Consider the following 20,059-nt stretch of genomic DNA (forward strand, 5'->3'; position numbering starts at 1 on the left):
TCTTTTTTCTTCTCTCTTTTTCTTTCTTTCTTGTTCCCCTGAGCATTTTGAATAGTTTTTTTTTTTTTTTTTTTTTTTTTTTTGTATTTAAAATCATACCTAATCTGCAAATAAGGATACTTGGACTCCTTCCTTTTCTCTTTGTATTCCTTGTTTTCTTTCACTTGTCTTTCTGCTCCAGCTAAGATTTCAAGCGCTATACTGAACAGAAATGAAGAAAGGAATCCTTGTCTTGTCCCTAATTTTAGTGGAAATGCTTTTGGTTTCTCTGTATTTCGCGGGGATATTTATTCTTGTAAATTGTCTTTATTACTCTGAGATGTCTCCATATCTCTAGCCTCCACAGGACTTTTATCCTGAATGGATGGCTATTGAACTGTATAAAAGGCTTATTTTCTGCATCTAACAAGATGGCCATGTGGTTTCTCTATTAATTTACTAATGTACATATGTTGAACTACAACTTTGGAATGAAGCTGATCTGATCCTGGTAGGTAATCTCTTTGATAAACTCCTAAATTTAGTTTGCAAGTATTTTATTGACAGTCTTGGCATAGACGTTCATTAGTGAGGTTGGTTTATAACTTTCTTTTTTGTTGGAGCTTTATCTGGCTTTTGTGTCACAGTAATACTGGATACTGGCTTCATAAGAATAGTTTGGAAAATTTCCTTCCTTTTCTATTTCAAGGCATATTTAAGGAGTATTGGTTGCTAGGGTTTGTTTGTTTGTTTGTTTGTTTGTTTGTTTTTTAGGCCTGGTAGAACTCTGTGCTATATCCATCTGGTCCTGGGCTTTTTTTTTTTTTTTAAGTTAGGGATATTTAATTACTGCTTCTATTTCATTGGTTGTTATGAGTCTAGAACCTCAACATAAGAGCTGATACCCTGAATCTGACAGAGGAGAAAGTAGGGAATATACTTGAATTTATATATCGAACCCAATAGCACAGGCATTAAGACCAACAACTGACAAACAGGACCACATGATACTAAAATGCTTCCGAATAGCAAAAGGACACCTCATTCTGATAAAGAGATAGCCTACAGAATGGGAGGGGGTGGAATCTTATATATCTGACAGAGGGTTAGTATCTAAAATATATTTTAAAAGTTAAAAAGAAAACTAAACATGAATAAAACAACCTAGTTGTAAAACAGGGCATGGAAATAAACAGAGTTCTCAACAGATGAAGTAAGAAATGGCAGAGAAACACTGCTAACATCCTTAGTCACTGGAGAAATGCAAATTAAAACCACTTTGAGATTTTATCTCCCCGCTCCCCTCAGGCAGACGTAATAGTCATAAAACAAACGCTGGAGTGGATGTAGGGGAATGGGAATGTTTATTCACTACTGATGGGAGTGCAAGCTAGTGTAGCCACTGTGGAAATCGGTGTGGAGTTTCCTCAGAGAACTAGAAACCGATCTGCCACAAGACTCAACTGCATCGTTCTTGGACTCCACGTCCTGCGACAGAGAAACTTGCACATGTGTGCTTATTCCTGTTTGATTCACAATAACCAGGAAATGAAAACTCCAATACGAGGAACAGGGTATCTCTTTTTGAGACATCTTTTTTTTGTTGGCCAGTGGGGTCTCCACAGACACCCCACCCTACCCCCCAAATATTACAAGCAATTTGCCACTGAATTCTGTAACTCTCCGGAACTTGTAGGTAAAACTCTGTTGGCTGAAGGTACCATGTACTCGAGTTATAAAACGTGGAGTCAGCAAGTGGGTACTGACCTGGAAGCTTCATCCTTACACTGGCAAGCTTTCACAGTGCTGGAAGATGCTATGCAGACTCCGAGAGGAGGAAGGTAACCATCAGTCGAATCCCAATGCAAACACCAGAGCCACAGTAACAACTGCCCCGGCAAGGGACACCCATTGGAGCAAGAGTGGCAAGAACATTCTGAGAGTAACTGACTACTCTCTGATTGGATTTAAGGCCCTCGCCATGAGACAGAACCCACACCTGGCACTGTCATCAGGGCCCAGAATCTGTGGCTAGATGGCTCATATGTCCTAAGGGAAAGCCTGATATTATTCTGCTAAATGAATATAAGACTAAATAACTCTTTATTGCTATGCCCATAAATTCATGCCTCTCTCGACCCTCATCAAAGAGGTTTCTTCCTGCAGTAGATGGTGATGAGCATACGTGCCCACAACTGGGTAACATGCAGAGAGTAAGAGTCCGTGGAATGCTCGCTTCTAGAATTTATTTATTTATTTATTTATTTATTTAATATAAGTACACTGTAGCTGTCTTCAGACACCCATATGAGGGCATCAGCTGGGATTTGAACTCATGACCTTTGGAAAAGCAGTCAATGCTCTTAACCACTGAGCCATCTCACCAGCCCCAGAATGCTCACTTCTAAAAGGGAGGTCTAGATTACATCCCTGCCCCTAGGGTTCAGGGAGCTTCCTGGAAGAGGTGGCAAAAAGATGGTAAGAGCCAGGGGAGACACGGCAGTACAGTGGCTGAACACACGGTGATTGTGACATCAGGCACAAGACCTGTGCAAGCTCAAGCCAGACTAAATCCCAGCAAGGGGGTGGGGAGGTGGGCACAAAGTCCTGCCAGTTGCTAAAGAGTAACTGGCGTTTCATAGCTGCTGAGAGAGGAAGAGTCAGCTGGTTTCCTTTAAGAATAACTCCTACTAGGTCAGCCACACTCTAGGGCAGACCCCATCCCCAAGAATATTTAGTCAACACAAATCGGACAGAGGCTTTGAAAGAGATCGAGGGCGGGGGGTGGGGGGGAATAGAGGAAAGGAGAGGGAGGGAGGGAGGGAGATTGAGAGAGATTGAGATTTAAGGGCTAAGAAAAAAAAAAAAAAAAAAGCAAATGTGTTCCATTTGGGGAAGCTGGATTTGTAAAGGCACCTGGCATGAGACCTGAAGGAATAGTTTCCACGGTTGAAGCAGATCTCAGACCATTCTTTCAGGCCAGGCGTTGAACTGTGAGTCTATATTCTTTGGGGGAAAAGAGACTGGGGATTCCTTGGGATCCTGGGCAGACACTGAGCTGCTTGGGCCTTAGAGGCGGGATTTAACTTACTGCTACTTTGTGTTGCTTTTGGCTCGGTTGAGGCGATATAAAACTCAGAGGAGCAGGAAGAAGGGCCCAGGCAAGGGCGTGGGGTGTGTATGTTTAAAGAGTTCTTTGGAGAAGCTAAGAAGTGTAGAGAAAGTCTTAAGGACAGAGTGGAGATTATTTTTTGTGCTTTAAAAATAAAGTTAAATCTGCTGGAAGCAGCTAACATTGCACATCCTAAAAATAAAGCCTAGGAAGAAATAAGGCTTTTCTACACTGTGTGATCCCGTTAGCCTTGGCAGCCTTCCAAACTCGGGTTATCTGGGTTGTCTAGGGGCTGGCACAAACATTGTTTTGCAAACATTCTGATGCCCCTAACTCAGATGATGATCCCTTAGGAATGTCTACCCACCTGCTTGTGCTCCTCAGGGAACGGTAGCCTGTCTTAGGAAAGCAGAGGGACATTTCATCAAACCCACAGCGTCTCAGAAACTTTCCACCAGACATGAGCTGCCCAGGGGCACTTCTAGCAAACCTGCCCTTGTTTCAGAGACAGGCATCAAAGCATTTTAAAACATGTTTTACCTTTTTTTTTTTTTAATTTGTTGTAAAACCGTTATTTATAGTGTTCAACTTTTTAGATACTAAAAATATTCTTATGAGAGAAATGTCTATTTTCCTACCTTCTGAGAAGTCATGCCAACTTAAAAAAAAAAATCTGTGCAATTCAAGTCAATTCATCTAGCACCTAGGGACCCTTCCAGTATCCTGGGTACTCGGAGGTCTGAAAGAGTAAGATCAGCTGGGCAGACACCCGTGTGAGAACAGGCAGAAAGAACGTCTGCACCAGGAAGGGTGGAAAGCAAACAGCATCCTGAAGACAGCAGAGGCAGCCTTGACTTCTACTTGGAGAATTCAGAAGAGCTATGGGGAAGGAACAGAGGAAAGGGGAAAAAAAGACAATATTGAAGCCCATGAAAACACTCGTAGATCAGTCAACCACTAGACGGTTAAGCAAGAAAATAAACTAGAATTTACCACACACAAAAAAAAAAAATATGTGTGCTTAACGTATAAGAAGTCACTTAATAACCTGCCAGTTCCTGAAACATGTTTCAAGCCCCTCTCACAGGGCGGACATGTTTAGGTAAATGATGAAATGTCATTCTTGCTTGCATTCTTTTTTTTTTTTTTTTTTTTTTTAAGATTTATTTAGTTTAGGTATGTGAGTACACTGTAGCTGTATTCAGACAGCACCAGTAGAGGGCATCAGATTCCATTACAGATGGTTGTGAGACACCATGTGGTTGCTGAGAATTGAACTCAGGACCTCTGGAAGAACAGTCAATGCTCTTAACCACTGAGCTATCTCTCCATCCCTCTTGCTCGCATTCTTATGTGAATGAGTACAGAAATGTTTGTAGAGAAATCACACCACAGACAATTACTAAGAAGAGGCACACAGATCACACAGACTTATGGGAGTCTAAGAAGTAAATAACATATAAAAGTCTGCATTTTGGGGTCTGGTGAAGTGGTTTGCTGTATAAGGACGCTTGCCACCAAGCCTGAAGACCCACCCGAGTTCAATCCCTGAGTCCCACGTGTTATCTTCTGACTTCCGCATGCACACACAACATGTGACTTCATTCAGCATGCACCCGCAACATGTGTGCATCCTCCACACATACACAGAGAATACATAAAAAGATTCTTTTTAATCTGCCTTTTGGGATGATCATATAGGTGGATCTGGGGAATAACCTTAAATTGAGAAAGATGGGGGGCCTGTTAGCGGGCGGATTTGACCAACTAGACACAGGTAGGTTTGAGCCTGACAGGCTTTCGTGTTCTCCTCCAGGGAAATAGCTCGGTGGGAGGATGTATGTCCACTGTGCATGAAGCTGTGGCACCCCTCTGTCCCTGGTAACTCACAAAAAGAAAAAAGCCCATAGGTGCCTGTCCGTCCTTGTCATGCCACACATGCAATTAAAAATTCAAGTCAAACTAAATGTGCTATACTGCTTTCTGTTACTATGACAAAGAGCCATGGCATGGAAGGTTCACTGGAGCACACAGTTTGGGTGGTTCTGATAGTCACAGTCTTTTGGTGTCAGTGATTTAGGGCTTGTGGTGAGTCACACATTATGGGGAGACAGGCACAGTGAAACAAAACCTCTTACTGTTGAACAGGAACAGAGGAAGAGAAAAGGGCTGACATTTTGCAGTCCCCTCTGGAGCCCACCACAGATTGTATCACTGGCCATAAAACGAGTCTAATAAACCCTGGACTCGATATTTCTGTGATAATTTAGAAGCATTGAAAATATCCACCAAGTTGCAGAATATCTTAAGACTTTTATCTCTCTGTTTAACGTCTCTGGGATCTACTGATATGTTCATGGGAGTGAGTCCCCACCTGTTGTGGAATCCAGTTCTGCCCATGGAACTGAGGATGAAATATGGCTATGTAACAGGATAAGGGCTGGCGCAGCTTTGGGATCTGCAGGACTGGGTGAGGGGAAAGACAAGCTTTGCTCCAATGAGAAAAGTAATTGAGCCGCTTGCTACCCCTCGGGCTAACATCTGGGAACAGTCTCCAAACAGAGGCTAAAAACGGTTCTGAGTTTGCTTCTGACTATTTGGGAGCACCAAGGATTCCTTGTGTATCATACTGCCATGATTCTGAGTCTAGGGTTCGCTGTGTTGGGATCTCCAAGTTCTAACTTCAAGAGAAAACTAATTTAGAAAGCCTACCAGATGTATTCCTAACTATAGTTTTGCCTCTCCCTTGTTGCTCCTGTAGGCCCAGTGGAGAGCACAGGAGCCCACAAATGCCGTCTGTCTGTCTGTCTGTCTGTCTGTCTTAGAGTTTTACTGCTGTGAACAGATACCATGACCAAGGCAACCTTTAAAAGGACAACATTTAATTGTGGCTGGCTTACAGGTTCAGAGGTTCAGTCCATTATCATCAAAGTAGGAGAATGCGGGCTGGAGAGATGGCTCAGTGGTTAAGAGCACTGACTGCTCTTCCAGATGGTCCTGAGTTCAATTCCCAGCAACCATATGGTGGCTCACAACCATCTGTAATGGGATCTGATGCCCTCTTCTGGTATGTCTGAAGACAGCCACAGTGTACTCATATATGTAAAATAAATAATTCTTTAAAAAAAAAAAAAAAAGAAAAGAAAGAAATTAAAAAAAAAAAAAAGGGCTGGGCAGTGGTGGAGCACACCTTTAATCCCAGCACTTAGGAGGCAGAGGCAGGCGGATTTCTGAGTTCGAGGCCACCCTGGTCTACAGAGTAAGTTCCAGGACAGCCAGGGCTATACAGAGAAACTCTGTCTCGAAAAACAAAAACAACAACAACAAAAAGGCGGGAGAATGGCAGCATCCAGGCAGACATGGTGCAGGAAGAGTTGAGAGTTCTACATCTTCATCTGAAGGCTGCTAGGAGACGACTGGCTCCCATGTGGTTAGGAGAGTCTCATTGTCTACCCCCACAGTGACACACTTCCTCAAACAAAGCCACACCTCCAAATAGTGCCACTTCCTCGGCTAAGCGTATTCAAACCACTACTCTGTCTGTCTATCTGTCTATCTATCCATATATTTATCTATTTATTGAGATAGGGTTTTTTCACTAGGTAGCCATAGCTATCTTAGAACTCACTATGTAGACCAGGCTGTCCTTGATATCACAGAGCTCCGCCTTCCTCTGCCTCCAACAGCTGGGATTAGAAGTATGCTCCACTACTCCTGGTTTCATTTCTTTCTTTCTTTTACCATCAATATTTGAATACTGGTAATTGATCGGTAATTATGCCACTTGACTTACGCCATGCTTGCTGCTCTGCCTTTCTTGGTCATCTATTTCTAGACTCTCCCTTTTCTGAGTGTTGGATTCTATCATCTCCGGCAGGTGGGGCAGGTTATTAACATTAGAGCTAAGTTACTTTTATATGTGTGGTCTTCAGAGACAGGAAACATTCTCAGATAACAATAGAGATAAATGTATACAAGGTTTTTGCCCCTAAGTCATGGGCTAATTATAATAAAAACAAAAACTTACAAAAAAAAATGTGGGGCTGGAGAGATGGCTTAGCAGTTAAGAGCACTGACTACTCTTCCAGAAGTCCCGAGTTCGATTCCCAAGACAGCTACAGTGTATTCATATACATAAAATGAATTAATCTTTTTTTTTTTAATGTGTAACAACTGGACCCTACTTCCACCCGTCTCCTTTCCCTGCCTCCTGACAGCAGTTAAGTACTCACCTCTCACAGGCTGAACTTTTTCTGCATACCCCAGACAGGCGGCCTTTTCTTGCATATGCACAGATACGCACGCAAATGGATAACTGCTTGGTTCTCACAGAGCACTCCTTAGCTTTACAATTCTAATTCCAAAATAGCAAGCTGAAGCAACGTGGGGTGGGAGGTGGGGGGCAGGAGGGAGGCAGTGACCCAAGATTCCCATCAGAAACTTACCCCCCACCCCGAGCCTGCTCCCGCGGCTTGCCAGACCTTTCTGGAAAAAGCTTTTGCATTTAAATAATGATCAGTCTCCCGGGCTCTGAGCTCTGCTCCTGTGCTACCCTGTGAGAGGAGAGATCCTCATTCTCTACTTTCAGTTGCCTCCTTGGAGAAATTTTTGCATTCAGAAATACAGGTCAATTAGCAAGTTCCGCAGAACAGTGTAAATCTAAGAGCTTGCGGGAAAGCCAGCTGGCTCCCTGCCAGGCCGCTCCTAAACTGTCTCTCCAACAGCGTGTAATCGCTACTTCAGTCAGCGCGGGCTAGGGACCGCTTCTCTGATTTCATTTGCCTTCTCTTTACAGTCACCAAAGCCTCAGCAGAGCTGCCTATGCAAAGAAGTTGGAGAAATAAAGGCATAGCCAGACATGGCTCTTTCCCCTCCAGTTTTTGTTATTGTTTTTTGTTGTTGTTGTTGTTGTTGTTTGTTTGTTTGACGTGGCTTGGTTTGTTTTCTGAGATGAGGTCTGACTTTGTTGCTCAGGCTGGCCTGGAACTTAGTCTTCCTGCCTGTGCTTCAAGGTCTTTTTTTCTTTTAAATGAATTATTTTATTTTAAATCTCTCTCTCTCTCTCTCTCTCTCTCTCTCTCTCTCTCTCTCTCTCGTCTCTCTCTCTCTCTCATCTCTCTCGCTTGTCTCTCTCTCTCATCTCTCTCTCATCTCTCTCTCTCTCGTCTCTCTCTCATCTCTCTCGCTTGTCTCTCTCTCATCTCTCTCATCTCTCTCGCTTGTCTCTCTCATCTCTCTCTCTCTCTCTCTCTCTGTGTCTCTCTCGTGTGTGTGTGTGTGTGTGTGTGTGTGTGTGTGTGTGTGTGTGTGCCCGTGCCCTAGGAAACCAGAAGATGATGTCAGATCTTCTGGAGCTAACTGGAGTTACAGGGGTTCATGAGCCACCTGACACAGGTCCTAGGATCTATGTCCCAGTCCGCTGCAAGAGTAGCAAGGACTCTTACTTAACCACTGAACCCTCTCTCTAGCCCCTTCAGAATCCTTCCAAAGAGCTTTTTGCAAGTGAAGTATGTCTGGACGTAGCTCAGTAAGTAGAGAGTCTGCCTAACATTGCATGACCCAGGGTTCAATCCCCGGCACTGACCACATCACTTAGGCATGGTAGCACCTGGGAGGAGGTGTAGGTAGGAGGGGCACATATGCTCCTTGACGCCATGATTCATGTTCGGCGGCCTTGCATCATTTACAGCCTTCTTGAAGTTGTAAGGGCAGCCTGGTTTTGACATCCTTCCTCTTTGTGTGGAGTTCAGCGTGACTACCTCTGTGAGTTCTGGGTGTCCTGTATCCTTGGTTTTTCGGTATACTCACAGGTATAAACCTGTGAAGAAAGATGAATATTCTTTCCTCATTTCCTTAGTTGAGCAGTGTTTTAAAAACTATAGATTCTTTGGTTTATATGAGCAAAACAGCTTGTGTTTGTTTGTTTGTTTTTTTCTGCAGACATCAGGAATACTTTTCTGTGAGATGAATCGAGAGAAGGTCCTGTATGGAAATGGGGAAGGGGGTCCCTATGTTTGCTCATGGCCTTTTCTAAGAAGGAACTGCGCTATGCACACCAAGAATAGACAGACAGAGCCTTTGTATGGGGAGCACAGGGATTTTCAAGACCGAAAATCTCGTGCTTCATCCTCCAAGAGCTGTACCAACCACAGGATGTGTCGTTTATTCAAAGACTTTCATTATCCCCCCTCTTTCTTCTTTCCTCCCCTCCCTTGCCCTCTCTTCTTCTCCTTTCTTTTGATAAAGCCTTACTGAGTTGCCTAGTCAGGCCTTGAGCTTGTGTGCAGTCCTGTGTCAGCCCCCTGAGTAGCTAGGATTACAGGCCTGTACAAATAAACCTAATTTCTGCCTCTTTAAAAGGCACAAAATTGCCAGGGATGTAGCTCAGTGGATAGACTGCTTCCCTAACATATGTGAGGCCCTGGCTCAGTACCCAGCACCACAGACTGAGCAAGGCGGCGGTCCTCTGTTACGTCAGCACTCTGAGGTACAGGTGAAAGGATCAGAGTTTCAAGGTTGTTCTAGGCCACTTGGCAAGGTCCAGGCCTGCATGGATACCGGAGACCCCATGTAATAACAACCAAATCACAAACTTATAGAAAAAAAGTAATTAAAACAATGAGTTACTATATTTGAACCTAGACATAACACATATAATAACATACAAATAGATGGAGAGGATGGAGCTACAAAGGAGGGAAAAATCATAGGTATCACCAGAGTTAGCAGAAATTTAAAGCAACTGCTGGTAAGTTAAGTTTTAAGCTCCTGAGCAACATTAAAAAAAAAAAACTAGAAATTTATAGTTAAAAAAAATGAGTTATCCACAACACCAAACAACAAAACAAAACCAACAAAACCCAAAAACAAACAAAAAACCCAACTCTGCTTCATAATGATTAGTTTGTTTGTTTGTTTGTTTGTTTTTTTCCTTCCAGACAAGGTTTTACTATATAGCCCTGGCTTTCCCTGAACTCACTCTATAGGCCGAGCTAGCCTTGAACTCACAGAGATCCACCCACTTCCACCTCTCCCATGCTGAAATTAAAGGCCTGCGCCATCACCACCCAGCTCATAAAAGATGCTTTTAAAGGCTTATCTTTCCTCATCAAATTAACTTGGTACCTTGGTAGAAAAGACAATGTGTGAGTCAGTTTCTGTCTTCTATATTGATCTATTTATCCTCTTGTCTATCCTTAAAACTGTGTGCTGGCTAGGTCTTGTGTCAACTGGACAGACTAGAGGCATCAGAGAGATGGGAACCTCGATTTTAAAAATGCCCCCACCAGATTGGCCTGTGGGGATTTTTTTTTTTTTTTTTTGATTACTGATTTATATCGGAGGGTCTATCCTACAAGGGGAGGTGTCACCCCTGGGTGGCATTAAAAAAAAAAAAAAGCAAGCTGAAGGAGCAAGGCCAGGAAGCACCATTCTGCCAATGGTCTCTGCTATAGTTCCTGCCTCCAGGTCCCTCCCTTGACTTTCTGCTCTGACTTCCTCTGGATAATAGACTCTTAAGCCATAAGATCAAATAAACCCTCTCTTCCCTAAGATGCTTTTGGTCCTGGTGTTTTATTACAGCAATTAAAACCCCACTAAGACACACTATCTAAATTACAGTAGTTCTTGGGCAGGAAGTCTAAATAAGGGAAACATGGTCGCAATCCTTAAGAAGCGTACAATCTGATTGGAGAGATGGCCTGGCGTTATGAGTCATAACTTTATAAGCAGTGAAGGAAGCCACACTCCTGGCATCAGGTGTTGGAAGTACAAAAGAGAACTCCATTTGGTTTGTGATGAGGGTGAAAGCTCCTGAAAGCAGTAACCACAGAGCCACAGATGCTGGCAGAGGGAGGTGACAGCACTCGCTCAGTGCGTTTAAAAGCAAGGAGAGCAGTGTTGGGGTGCAGGTGAGTAAAGGGGTATTAGAGAAGGTGACTTCAGAGGGGACACGTGGGGAAGAGTCTTGGAGGACATTTTAAGCTTTTACCTGAGGAAGATGGAAAGCTCTGGAAGCATTTTAAGAAGTGACCTGGTTTGATGTCTTCTAGAAGGATCTTTCTGGATACTTTGACGTTTCTGGAGGATCATGAGCACGCAGGGACAGAAAGAGACCTATGTTTCTGTACAATTTCTACATTTAAATTTCTTTATTTTGTGTGTTATGAATGTGGGAACTGTTAAGTTTGGTGACAAATGACTTTAGCCACTGAGTCATCTCACCGGTGGGTAAAAGAACCAACCAAAGTGGCGGCTAAGGCTTGGTGGCAAGTAGCTGTGTTCTGGGCGTTCTCTGACAGAAAGTCGGCAGGACTAGCCGACAGACTAGATATGAAATGTGAGGGAACAGAAGAGTCGATGTCTGTGGTTCAGTAGAAGGATGCGCTGCCATTCACCAAATCTGGAGAGCCGGGAGAGGAACAAGTCTGGAGAAAAAACAAAACAAAACAGATGTTTCATTCTCCTACTGTAATCCAAATATAGATCTTACTCCCTGACGTCCAGGCAAGTTCTCCTAAGGAAGACCTAGTGTATGATGTGAATAAAGGTGGACATGTCATCTGAGTTGTCGGTAGGATGCTCTCAGGATGGAGCCAGAAGCACTATGGGGATGGGCTGTCACCCGGTGAATGGGTCTGTTTTTAAGGACTTGAGAGGGGGCTTGACCCACTGGAACAACAGGAAGAAATGAAAAAGCAAAGATCAGATGCTGGTAGATAGATCTCAAGTGCCATCAAGTAGTAGCAATGGAAACGTGAGGATGAGCCAGAGTGGAGGAGATGAGCCGTCCGCAGCATCAGGGAGACCCGGGGAGGGCAGGATGAGCCACTGAGGTCATGGGTCTTCCACAGCTGGCAGAAGACTTGCTGACATGATGTAAAAAAGGAAATAGAAAGGAGAGACTGTGCCAGGGATGGGGGTCAGGGTAGTGTTCCCAACACATACCATGTATTAGCTATGAGCTGGGTGATAATCTGTCTTATTTTGGTAAAACAAATGGAGGTAAAATGGTAAACTCTCCATAGCCTGGCCTCAACTTCTCTGTTAATAACCTACCTCTATAAAATTGTTTTAATTATACTTTTATTGATTGATTGTGTGTTGGAGCAAGTACTTGCATGCCATGGTGCAGGTGTGCAGGTGTGGAGGAGAAATTGTGGAAGTTGGTTCTCTCCTTCTACCTAGTGGGTCTTAGGAATGAAACTTGGGTCATCAGGTTTAGGGACAAGTACTTTTATTGGTGGAACCACCTTGCCAATGCAACATTGCTCCAGCTCCATGTATAAGAAAAAAAAAATCACTATGGCTTATTTCTAGTGTGAGGTGCCTTTAGAGCACACTAGACAATCACAGTTAGTCAGGAGGCTCTGGGCCCCTGTCTTCACTAGCTCTCAACATATCTAGACCCTATCAGGTCATCCTAGGGCTGAAAAGTTACCAGCAATCTGCTATGTGACTAGACCCATAAACCAGAAAAGGAGGGAATCTCAAATCCCAGGATATACATTAGGAAAGACTTAAAACCCTGAATCAATAGGATGGGGACTTTGAAGATGGGACAGAAGAATCCAGCCAATGAGGAATTCAGAGAGCAGAAATGCCATCAAAAGTATAAAAACCAATGCTGTGTACCAAATCAGCATTTGTGATCAATCACAAATACGTTGTGTTTGCTTGCTTGCCTTTTCTCTAGGCTGACACCTGACTTTGCAAGGTCACAAACAAAGGCTTTGCTGTCCATACTCTGAGTCTTTGCATCCTCGTTATGAAGTGAGAAGTACTGTCTCTCACAGCTTGAGAGCCTTCTCTTGAATTGCCTCCTAATACCTCGATCAGAATGCTTTCAAGCCTGTCTTCTGATTGTTTATGACATTAATGGAGGACTGGGCTATAGTAATCAGGCCTGCCCAGTGTGGGTTCTCGGCTTTTTCCTAATGATCCATGTGGATGCTTCAAAGGCCCAGAAGGGGGCAATGTGACATTAGGACTTTGGGCCTTTTATCTTTCACCGATGGTTTGGACTTTATCTAACATTGCTAAATGCAGAATCCCAGAAGGTCTGGGCTAGAATTAGCGGGAGACGTCATGGGTCCAGTGTTCTCACTTGCCAGTAAAAACCCTGAGAGAGAAAGGGCCTGGTCCAGAACAGAAGCTGAGACCTACTCTAATTCTGACCCTAAACCAACATCACATGTCCCTCTTCAGTGGTTTGATTTGGAAGAACTGCCTTCAAAGTAGAGTTCCTCAGCTTGCATCATCCACTGACAATGTTTAATGAAAGGACACATTTACAATTCTCTCTTTAAGACCTAGGGTATTTTTTATAAGTGAATAAAAATAGTAATTTTGTATTAAAGATACTGAAAAAAAGAGAGAGAAAGAGAAAATACAAAGCTTTAAATTCCTTTTCCCTAAAGCTTCTTTACTATAAAGCAAACACTCACCTGACCAAGTACCGGCAAAATTTAAAGCCAGTGAAATTTACATTGTTACAAAATATACAGTCTTATAGGAAAAGTAAGATGGCTGGCCTGGCAAGATGGCTCAGTGGGTAACACTTGCTGTGACTTGAATTCAACCCCCAAAATCCATGTAGGAGAAGTCTGAATTCACAAAATTATTCTCTGCCCTCCACACATGTCCACACATACAAATGCCGTGATAAATAAAATTGTAACAAAAACATTTAAGCCGGGTGGTGGTGGCGCACGCCTTTAATCCCAGCACTTGGGAGGCAGAGGCAGGTGGATGTCTGAGTTCGAGGTCAGCCTGGTCTACAGAGTGAGTTCCAGGACAGCCAGGGCTACACAGAGAAACCCTGTCTTGAAAAACAAAAACAAAAAAAAAAAAAAAAAAAAAAAACAAAAAACAAAAAACAAAAAACAAAAAAAAAAAAAATAAAAAAACCATTTAAATAAATAAATCGATTATATTGTTTTTGTTGAAACTAGCTTTTTTACTCAGAAGTTATAATGGCATTCCTTTTTTCTTATTTATTTATTTATTTATTTATTTATTTATTTATGATCACTGCTCTTTCTTCCACAGAATTAGATATAGTTAAGATTTGTGGGACTTGGTTGCACAGAAGCATAAATATCTAAACTATTCTGCAGTCCCAGATAATTGAATTCTGAAGTCTCTGCATATCTAGACCTGAGAGGTTGTCTGTCCTTGGCCCACTAACCTCTGTCTATTGTCTGTCTCTATCCAGCCCCCGTCTCTTTCTCTGTATAAACAGATACATAGATGTAGACAGATACAATTTTTTTTTCTTTTTTCACTTCTAAACAAACGACAGATACAAATTTTTAATTATAGAAGTAGTTATACGTGTTGTGAAATGATCAGACAATATGGGATCTGAAGTCAAAAATCAAGGCTTGTATAACCATCAGGTTGCTTAAAGAATACAGAATCTGAACCAGACAGCTTCCTGCCCGCCATGTTTGGGGAGGAGGGAATATGTGCATGTTTTTTGAGATAGAGGCTTTTTATGTAGACCAGACTGTGATACAACGGACAAACTTACAGTGCCCTTGCCTCAACCTCTTGAATGCCGGGATTGTAGGTGTGCAGCACCACGCCCCATCTGTCTGCTTTCTCTTGCTGCGATCAAATACTTGTGGTAAGTAAATTAATAAGAGAAAACATTATTTTGGTTCACAGTTTTGGGAGTTTCAATTCATGATCGCGCCTTTAATCCCAGCACTTGGGAGGCAGAGGCAGGTGGATTTCTGAGTTGGAGGCCAGCCTGGTCTACAGAGTGAGCTCCAGGACAGCTAGGACTACACTGAGAAACCCTGTCTCAAAACAACAACAACAACAAAACCAAAAACAAACAAACAAACAAACAAAAACAAAAAAAAAATCAATTCATGATCGCTTATCCATGTTGCTTTAGGCCTGTGGCACCCCACAGTACACCTCTCTCTCCTTAGGGCAGTAGCCTAACAACTGGATTTATTACTTCTGCTCAGAGTCCAGATTAAAACTCGGGCACACAGTCAAACCCAGCTACAGCGGCAACTGGAAAGAGCAGCCTTCCGTTGTATAGCAGCGTGCCCACCCAAAGTGTCTACGTTATAAGACAGTGGTTTTCAAAACTGGCTGCACATCGAGTCACCAGGAAACCTTAAAAAGAAAGACTGGAGGAGCAACTTGCCTATCACGCACGAGGCCCTGGATTTGATCTCAAGCACTGACCTCAAGTTCTGTGTGCAGGGATCCACAACAGATAGGGGAGACTCATCAGAGTTTCAAATGTACCTGAACTTTCTGATAATAGGAGTGTTTTCTCGGCAGTACTCTCCCCTCACCCAGAGCGGTAATCCTACTGTTTGTGAACCATAGACTCCCCTTAGTTTAGCTCAAATAAAGCTAAATTCCCTAATCCCAGCACCCCTGTTATTCTCCCTGCCTTCCAGAATATATCCCACTAGGACCAAGTGAAGTTACAGACTAGTAAAAGAGAGCAGTTTGGGCTTTGATGTGCAAACATTTTAAACCCCTAAAAATAAACCTTGAGTTGAAAATAACTATGAGTGCTCCCACACTGCTTTCTAAATTAGCCCTTTCTGGGGACATGGAGAATGTGCTTGGTTTTCTGCTCGGGGGCTACCTGCTTGTGGTTCAGTGCATGGCAGATTCAGGTTCATGACTTATCTCCATGTCATCCCCCGTTTGTCTGAAGGCAAGCACTCTCTTGTAAAGGTGCCAGGAGGGTTTATGTTTGGAGATGGAATTAAAATTTAGATTCAGCATCCAGGAGCCTGAAATACTTCTATTGGATCATGGCCTCTTCTATTCTTGTTTGTTTGCGACTCGTGGTTGATAGGCGACCTAGACACCCAGTTCTCAACCTTCAAGAAGCCAACAGTTGAAAACTCAAAGGCAACTTTGTTAACTTCAGTTGCCCTTAGATTTTATTTGTTTAATCCATGGGAGGGGATTGAAGAGTGCTCATTTCACAGTGTTGTCAGGGTATCCATTCTTGGGGGATGTTTCAGAGGCTGAGGTGAGAGGTCAGAGGCTGAGGTGAGGGGTCAGAGGCTGAGGTGAGAGGTCAGAGGCTGAGGTGAAATGTCAGAGACTGAGGTGAGGGGTCAGAGGCTGAGGTGAAATGTCAGAGGCTGAGGTGAAATGTCAGAGGCTGAGGTGAAATGTCAGAGGCTGAGGTGAGGGGTCAGAGACTGAGGTGAGGAGTGAGAGGCTGAGGTGAGGGGTCAGAGGTTGAGGTGAGGGGTCAGAGGCTGAGGTGAAATGTCAGAGGCTGAGGTGAGGGGTCAGAGACTGAGGTGAGGAGTGAGAGGCTGAGGTGAGGGGTCAGAGGTTGAGGTGAGGGGTCAGAGACTGAGGTGAGGAGTGAGAGGCTGAGGTGAGGGGTCAGAGGTTGAGGTGAGGGGTCAGAGACTGAGGTGAGGGGTCAGAGGCTGAGGTGAGGGGTCAGAGGCTGAGGTAAGAGGTCTTCCTCTAGCTCTCTCCATCTCATGTTTTTCCAAGACAATGTCTCTCACTAAACTTGGAGCTTTCTGTTTTGGTTAGACTGGCTGACCAGTAGGCCCATAGGGTCTCTGTTTCTCTGCATCCCCAACACTAGGGGCATATCTATGGATATGGATGCTCAGGACTGCATCCAGCTTTTGCCCAGAGACTGGTAGTCCAAATTCATGTCCTCATGCTCGTATAAGAAGCACTTTACCCACTGATTCATCTTTCTAGTGCCTATACAATATGATTTTTAAATAGTCACTAAATTTTGCTCCATCAAAGAATAGAATAATTGTGGCTTTAACATGCTAGACATCTTACATCAGACAATGCCCTGTTGAATCACACACACACACACACACACACACACACACACACAAAACTGGTCCAACAGTTTAGTTTCATTCACTCATGTTCTAAAAATATTTAATCCAACATTTAAAGATTTAGAGAGTTCATCAAAAAACTCGGCAATTCACAGTTTCTCTGGGGGATTACAAGACTTGACCAACATACACTTGGATTTCAGCCTGGCTACCCAGCTGGAAGGGAGCAAGGGCTGCCTTAGCGTGCTGGGCACGGGCCTCTAGAAGGGTCATCTAGATAGAAGTCCTTCCTGTACCACCCTCACAGACATTTCAGTCTGTGATCTCGAAAGTCATGTAACTCTCTACTGTGGCAGAACTCAATATGGAAAAGAGCTGATGTAGGCCCAGCAGAATGATCGGGCTAGCCATGGATTTTAAGGATGGGTGGATCCCGGAAGACCTGGGATGAGCAACAGAGCGAAGCATCCTGTGATACCAACTCAAGAAACAGCGGTGTTACAGAGTGGCAGCACTGCACTCGTGCAGAAACAGTTTACCTTGATTTTGCATTTGCTTCAGAACCTCCTCATTGCTCCCCCATGGGCATCTGAGTACATATGTTGGGAAATAGGAGCTAAGGCCAAAAGTAAGGATGGTGCAAATGATTTCTAAATGCTGACATAAACTTCCAAATGGACTGTATTTGTTAACGATCCCGGTGAGGGTGTAATGTGTCTGAGAAGGTTTACAACCACAGTCTGATTATCACCCAATCTCTTTGCCACATATAGAAAATAAATAAATAAATAAATAAATAAATAAATAAATAAATAAATAATAAAACGCCCAGATTTTCCTCTAAGCAAGCCTGGCCCTGCCAACCAAGGAAGGGATTGTCTGAAAGCTTTGCCCAGAAGTTTTGAAATGGAGACAAAGAGAACAAAGGCAAGATGGTTTCCTTTGATATTATTTTCACAGCGGGTTGCAAGTCAAGAAACTAAATTACCAAGGAAGCTCTGTTTTCTTTCATCTTACTTAATGCATAGCTGTGTGGCAGCAGTAAGCTAATAATTAAGGGGCATTCTGCCTCCTCCTTGGATACTTTGATCTGTGATGACTGACTCCATATATTTGTGTGGTTGAGTTTCTAAGCTCTTATTAGTGTCCATAAAAACTGGCCCAAATCAAAGGGGCAAAAGGCAAGAACAACAGCGGAAACTACCTGCATCTGAAAAATGGGAGACTTAGTCCGAAATTAATCATGTCTTAACTCCATTATTCGGTCTAATTTTCAACATGATCTAGTTTGATATCTGGGGATACTAGTAAAAAGGCAGTCAGGATATTACTATTGGTAGCAGTTCTTTAAATTCTGTTGACAGAGACCCCATATAAGTCTCCCGGTGGGGTGGGTGGGGGGAAGAAAACTTTGCAAAATTAATATATATTCACCTATGGACATTTACAGCTATGCAGACTTACCATTCGTATGCATTCTTTCATTCATATTTTCATTCAAGTGGAGCTTGAAAGTGTGTGGAGCCTCTCCTCATTCATAAATATTTTAGAAAAGTCCAAAATTTATTGGCAGTTCAACTGTGATCAGAGATGTATGTTTGTCACTGTTGAGACTGGAACAGTGTGACTGGAAATTCTGATAACCAGATGTTGGGACTTCTGATTATCCAGAGTCTTCTCTTTTCTACTCTATTGTTCATCTCTTCTAGATTAAAAAAAAAAAAAAAAAATCCTCAAATAAATAGTTTAATTCCCCAAAGAGCTCTTTTTGCTGAGTGTATTTTGGTGTTGTTCTTGGTGGTGGTGGTGGTGGTGTGTGTGTTGGTTTGGATGGTGGTGGTGGTGGTGGTGGTGTGTGTGTTGGTTTGGATGGTGGTGGTGGTGGTGGTGGTGTGTGTGTTGGTTTGGATGGTGGTGGTGGTGGTGGTGTGTGTGTTGGTTTGGATGGTGGTGGTGGTGGTGGTGGTGTGTGTGTTGGTTTGGATGGTGGTGGTGGTGGTGGTGTGTGTGTTGGTTTGGATGGTGGTGGTGGTGGTGGTGGTGGTGTGTGTGTTGGTTTGGATGGTGGTGGTGGTGGTGTGTGTGTTGGTTTGGATGGTGGTGGTGGTGGTGTGTGTGTTGGTTTGGATGGTGGTGGTGGTGGTGTGTGTGTTGGTTTGGATGGTGATGGTGGTGGTGGTGTGTGTGTGTTGGTTTGGATGGTGGTGGTGGTGGTGGTGTGTGTGTTGGTTTGGATGGTGGTGGTGGTGGTGTGTGTGTTGGTTTGGATGGTGGTGGTGGTGGTGGTGGTGTGTGTGTTGGTTTGGATGGTGGTGGTGGTGGTGGTGGTGTGTGTTGGTTTGGTTTTATGGATGTTTTCTGCTTCTTTCTTATTCTATGTCCTTCAAGTCCATTTTGGCTGTTGTGGTGATTTGGGTGGGTACGGTTTCTTCCATTTTGGAGCCCTTCCTTTGGTGAGCCTTGGATGGCCATTTACTCCAGTAGGAAGACACTAAGAGTTGACAGTGTAAGGCTCGGGAAGCCCCCAAAGGGGACCCCACTCGAGTCACAGGATGGCGCGCACCCAAAGGACACACGGAAGACCAACTTGCTGCAAGAACACGAGGTAGTTTAATGGCGGAACGTTCCGGGCCGACACGTGTCTCAATGTGGGAGACAGGGGCATCGACCTCGTGGCTCCAGGGTTTAGGGTTTATATAAGCTCGGGGTGGGGAAAAGGAGAAACTTTCGCGCGGGTGCACACGATTGGTTGTTTTCCAATTTTTGAACATCTGGCCAAACCGGTCCATGGGGGCGGGGAGCAGTTCCTGCAGGCAGATGTTTATCTCTTATCTTCATTCCTGGGATGCCTCGGTAGCCCACTGTCCTGTAACTCTACATTCTTTGTTTACGGATTAACTGGCCTCTGGTTGGCAAACCAGAGGGGCAACTTTAGCTACTCAGGCTAGGGAAAAAGAATCTATAATTCATGGGACCCATAAAATTTTCTTTTAACAGGAACTCTCTCTGTCTCTGTCCCTATCTCTTTCTGTCTCAGTCTCTCTCTCTCTCTTCCTCTCCCCCTTTTTCTCCCCCCTCTCTCTGTTTGTGTGTGTGTGTATGTATGTGTGTGTGTGTGTGTGTGTGTGTGTGTGTGTGTGTGTGTCACTGG

General features: G+C 43.7%; 1 protein-coding gene across 2 annotated transcripts in view; it reads left to right on the forward strand.

Moving 5' to 3' along the window:
* The window catches only part of Nim1k (NIM1 serine/threonine protein kinase), a 48,499-nt gene that overhangs the window by 8,493 nt on the left and 19,947 nt on the right, over positions 1-20,059 (forward strand). The gene's annotated exons all lie outside the window — the stretch shown is intronic.

Source organism: Arvicanthis niloticus, chromosome 19 (assembly GCF_011762505.2).
Source record: "Arvicanthis niloticus isolate mArvNil1 chromosome 19, mArvNil1.pat.X, whole genome shotgun sequence".
NCBI lineage: Eukaryota > Metazoa > Chordata > Mammalia > Rodentia > Muridae > Arvicanthis > Arvicanthis niloticus.